This window comes from Pieris napi, chromosome 5 (genome assembly GCF_905475465.1).
Source record: "Pieris napi chromosome 5, ilPieNapi1.2, whole genome shotgun sequence".
Taxonomy (NCBI): domain Eukaryota; kingdom Metazoa; phylum Arthropoda; class Insecta; order Lepidoptera; family Pieridae; genus Pieris; species Pieris napi.
In genome coordinates this window covers 9,777,098-9,782,750 of record NC_062238.1, presented here as the reverse complement: position 1 = coordinate 9,782,750, position 5,653 = coordinate 9,777,098, and the positions used below count along the sequence as shown (strand labels likewise).

At 35.3% G+C, this 5,653-nt stretch overlaps 1 non-coding gene across 1 annotated transcript; it reads left to right on the top strand.

Annotated features, from left to right (window-relative positions):
• The first annotated feature begins 1,473 nt into the window (after nt 1-1,473).
• On the top strand, nt 1,474-1,592 carry LOC125050006. The gene has a single exon (XR_007117087.1). It is a non-coding gene; the product is annotated as a 5S ribosomal RNA (ribosomal RNA).
• The last annotated feature ends 4,061 nt before the right edge of the window (nt 1,593-5,653 follow it).

The following is a 5,653-nucleotide window of genomic DNA, read 5'->3' as shown; positions in this document are numbered from 1 at the left end:
GACTAACCTTCTAAAAAGGGCACATCACACATATTATAAGCATTTCAATAAATTAGTGTAATATATTTACTTATTTTGTATATAATTATAATAATAATTAATGATTTTTGATTACCGCATGTGCACTTATACACCACGAGTGTCTCTACTACAAAGGGGAAAATATTAAGTAAATGAAATAATAAATATATAGCGTTAAAAATGATATTGTTAAAATCCTTGGATCGTAGAATTTTATTTACCAAATTACTGCTTAAACGTCCCATTTAATTTTAGGGTCCATTGACATAACGATTATATTATAAATGTATAATAAAAAGTATGTACGTAAATAACCACTGTTAAAAGTGAGAGTTTTCCATAAAAACAAAATTTTTTTGAAAACGGCTGTGTTTTTAAGTGATACCCATGGACACTCTTAATGCCAGAGGGCTCGCACTTGCGTTGACAGCCTTTTAGGAAGTAGTACACTCATTTCTTCAAGGACCTTACGTCGAATTGGTTCGGATATACTTCAGTGGGCAGCTGGTTCCATATAGTGGTGGTGCTCGGCAAAATCTGCCTTAAAAACGCTCACTTGTGAAACGGCGGACGTCGAGGTGATACAGGTGGAATTTCGTATTCTGTTTCGACGTCTGATGATGAAAATATAACATTGGAAACCATATACCAAAATAGAAGAAATAATTTTTCTTACTTATTCACCTTATAAGAATTTTTTTTTTGTATCACACATTTAAAATATGTTGCGTCTCATACTATTTTTTTTATAGACAGGCTTGCGTTATGTCATAAGGTTTTAGGCCTATTCTACAGATTCAGGGTTGAGACCGCTGTCTTATGTATTCTCATATTAGATTTGACATAGTCTTCAGGCAATTGTACCGGTTGCGTTAAGTTTCGACTCTGAATCTTTATCCAAGACATGTAGGTTTCCTTACGATGTTGTCTTAATTTGCGAGAAGTGTTTATTGCCCTAATAAAGAAAAAGAAGCAATTCCACTATATATATTTTTTCGAAGAAAGATTACGCTAGCTTTCAAATGCTGACAATTTAAAATTTTACTTTGGTTACATTCGACGGGGGAACATTCTGTTTTTGGAACGAAGTTCCTTATCGCGCGTTGTGAAAGGGGGCTAGACGGAAATAATTCTTACGAAAAGTTGTCACGACACTTTTTTGCTATTTGCTATTGTAATACACCTGTTCTCGTCCGATCACCGAAGTTAAGCAACGTCGGGCGAGGTCAGTACTTGGATGGGTGATCGCCTGAGAACACCTCGTGATGTCGGCTTTTTTTTGTAGGGATAAGAAATGAAAATTATTTTTGGAATCACTTAACTAAATTAGTCTTGTTGGAACGAAGTTATCGAGCGTTGCGAAAGGGGGCTAGACGGAATAAATTAAGACCAAAAGTTGTAACGAAACTTTTTGCTATAGTTGTTATATTTTACATTTTCGATTTTGCTATTGCCAACGTCCATACCACGTTGAATACACCGGTTCTCGTCCGATCACCGAAGTTAAGCAACGTCGGGCGAGGTCAGTACTTGGATGGGTGACCGCCTGGGAACACCTCGTGATGTTGGCTTTTTTTTTTCGTCGTAAGATTGGTGTCGAGAAAATCTATCATACTGTTATGATACCAATTAACATATAAATTAATCGAAAGGAATTTCGTTCCATCCGGGTGTCCCTTGACACCTCTAAAGTTTTATTCTATTTCTTTTGTTTTTATTTATTTATTTTAATATTATTCAATCTAAATTTTGGATTAAATATGCTCTTATTAAAAAGCTTCTCTTTGCACTATTTACGTAATGTTACTTAAGACTAGACGAGGACTATAAGTGAAGTACTGAAGCGATCCTGTGAAAACAAATACTGAAACAGCGAAGTTTGAGTAGTTCAGCTACAAACAAGAACCAAAGTCTGTTTTGTGCAAAGTTTTGATAGACTCGAAAGTTCTTTAAAATCCGGAAAACGTAAGCGTTTTATCAAGCAGTTAACGGACATGCCAAGCTGACGTAATATATTATATTTGAAATCTTACTTCTTTCCTTAATAATAACCGGAAAATATTTAATCTACTTAGTTCTTGTTGGTGTTGTAATACTGATTCACATGATTAATGCTGTCAAATCATATCAAATCTTTAATTATCATAATAGCAATCGTTACATTTAAGCATCTTCTACCGCATTTACTATGGAGAGTGTTAAAAGGAGTTGTTCGGACCTGCAGCTGAGTTTCATCATCAGACGTCAAGGCAGAATACAAAATACCATCCGTATCACCTTGACGTCCATCGTTCCACAACTGAGCGCTCCTTAAGGCAATTACCACCACTATGTGGAACCAGCTGCCACTGAAGTATTTCCGAACCAATTCGACTTCTAGTCCTTCAAGAAAAGAGCGTACCATTTCTTAAAAGAGAGAGAGAAAAGAGCAGTGTTGGCCTAGTGGCTTCAGCGTGCGACTCTCATCACTGAGGTCGTAGGTTCAATCCTCGGCTGTGCACCAATGGACTTGTGCGCATTTAACATTCGCTCGAACGGTGAAGGAAACCCGCCTTAGACCCAGAAAGTCGACGGCGTGCGTCAGACACAGGAGGCTGATAACCTACTTGCCTATAAAGGTCAGTACTCACATACGGTATTACTCTATAGTTTTTCTCGAAGTCGAGTAAAAATCAACGTGTGGACTGCAAAACTCACAGCTCGAAGGCTCGCACCGAGCCGGCTCGATGGGATTAAATGAAAGTAATTTCCTTCGAACCTACTCGAAGCGAGCTGTCAATCTTGACTTGAACGTGTGTACATGACTGCGAGTGGCGCGAGGCGAGCGTCAGTCTGGTACTGTTTATCGTGATTGTAACACGTGTTTTTAAGAGAAATGGATTTGCGAGTTTATTCCAAAAGCGCTATAGAAGACTTTATTAACACATATAGACAGTGTGTGTGTTTATGGAATGTCAAGTCCAAAGATTACTCCCACAAAAATAAGCTATAAGCTGCTATATACAGCCACCATCTCCTTTGTTGCACAGACATCCTTTGGCTCGAACGGTTCGGTGAATACTGAACGGCGCGCCTCACTCGATAGATCAATGCTAAATGTGTGGACGTAAGCCCTTGCCATGGGTTTTACTCGACAGTTTAGCTCGATCGAGTAATACCGTATGTGAGTACTGACCTTTAGTAGTATTAGTATGTTGTTGCGTCATTTGTTTTTAAGGACGGCAGCGAGCCTGCGAGCCTTCTGGCTGTGCGAGTGTCCATGGGCGGCGGTATCACTTAACATCAGGTGAGCCTCCTGCCCGTCTGCCTTCTGTAACAAAAAAAAAAACAATATCTTATAAACCTCCACCGACTTACTTACTAGTGCAAAAATATTTTTTCTCAATTCTTACCATGATTATTGTAATATATCAGTTTAAAAAAATATTAGGAGAATGTAAATGTGCTATAATAGAATACCAAAATAGCTTTTAATTAATGTAATCGGAAATCTCCTTCGTTAGAATATTCACGGAACACAATAATTATGAGAGGATTAATTGAGAAAACGTCCCTTGTAGGCTTACCCGTAATAACTCCTACACCTCGTACAGAGCTTTGCTTAAAGCTTCCGGAATAAAAATCAATAGAGAAAATAAATATTTTAGTTTGATTTTACTTACAGTTACTATAATATAATAAAATGCAATTGCAATTAATCTCAAAAATCATAAACTAACTAATAAATCATTTAGTTTAAACAAATGAATTACACATTTATCCTTCGTTATTATGAAATTAAAGAACAACTATGCATAAGAAAATCACTATTATTTTATGACTTGTTTTGATCAGGTGTTAGACCACATTGTATATTTAATATTCATTCTAAGATTAAAACCTCCTTATTAACTTACTCATAAGAACAATAATAGACAATAGTCTAGAGAGTGGTATAATAGAGTACAGAGCATAGGTCAGAAAGCGATTCGTTCACGTCCGACGCCAGGTGGACCCATTAATATGGCCTTCGGGAACATCCTCTGTGGAGGCTATACATTCTCTGCGGGAACTCATCAACTTAATGCTTCTGAATTGGAAGATTACAGAGTAACCTATATTTATGGTGCAATATATTCTTTTAATGTTATTGAAAGGCTAACTTCCAAATCAAAACTAAAACGTAAAAAAGGTGACTTTATTTCTGTGTTTAAAAGATCTTTACTACTTTAAAGAGGTCATTGCCTGTCAAACAAAACACACACACACTTATATAAAACAACATTTAAATTAATTAAAAAAATTTAGTAAATGGTTGTACACATATATAAATTGTATTCATAAATACCTTAGATTTTTTTATGAATGAATGTTTTCTTTTGATTTTTAAGAGAAAAAAATATACATATTTTTACAAATAAATTGGTACAATTGCAATTAGCTATTCTATAATTATTTTGCCGCTTTGAAATATTATTTAGATTTTAGTAAATTAACACTCCACACCAAAGAAGCTCACGTTTCTCGATCTATGAATTGTATAAAATGTTTTTAAGTGTTGAGAAAGCTACTGTTTTATTGGAGCTTGAAAAGAGTTAGAGATACAAATAAATTGCTACAAAAAAGATAAATATAAATGTGCACAGTTTAATAGACCTCGCAGTGGACCGCGCTGACCACTGATACACTTGCCATCTGATGTATGATTTAACTTCTATGAGTCTTACAAAAGAATTCAAACTAATATAAATTCTAAGCCAAGTATTTTTTATCCCTACATAGGACCGTAGCGTCTTCAATATAACATGCATGTTATATTCGTTTTTATACCTTAATATTTTTAATAAATAATAATAATCCAGTGTCGCTATAATAGTCTTGCCATCAGATTTCATGGGTTTTTTCAATCATTTTTATTTATTAGACAAGTAGAGCACCCTTCTGTGTATCAACATGTCATCGATTTTTCTGACAATGTTTGCCTTCCCCGATGCAGCAAGTGCTAATTGCGTACAATGAAAGAAAATTCCATTCCATTGGTGCCTCGATTCAAACGTCTCTCTGATAAGGGTTGCTTAATCCACCAGTCAACACTGTTTTTTTACGATTTTAATACTTTTATCATTACTGACATACAAATAAGTATTTTATCAAACTATACAGTCTCGACTAGACAACAACATAATAAAATAAGACGAATACAATTTCACACATATTATTTTCTTTTCATTGCTTTTTAACGGCAATTTGAACGGCTAACATAAGAACCTATCTACACGCCAGAAAAGGTTATTTGACGTCCGCTACTCGAATAGAATTGGGATTATTTGCTTTTATTTAACAATAGGTAACCCAGAAAATTACAGGTGAATGTTCGATGTATTTTAATAGTTAATTAATTCTGAAGGTACCTTAATTCGAAATTATGCTAACTAAATCCAATAAATAAGTATAATTTTGTTTATCTATAACCAAGAATTGTCAAATGAGCTCGCCTGGCTTCATTTACTATTAAGAAGTATAAGTGTATCAGTGTATGATAGGATAAACAGTAGTGGAATACGTGGACAGTGAACGTAAGGACATGGATACGAAAGGGAGTGCTTAGATGGTTTGCCCATGTAGAAGGGATAAATAAGAAGCGGCTTACGAG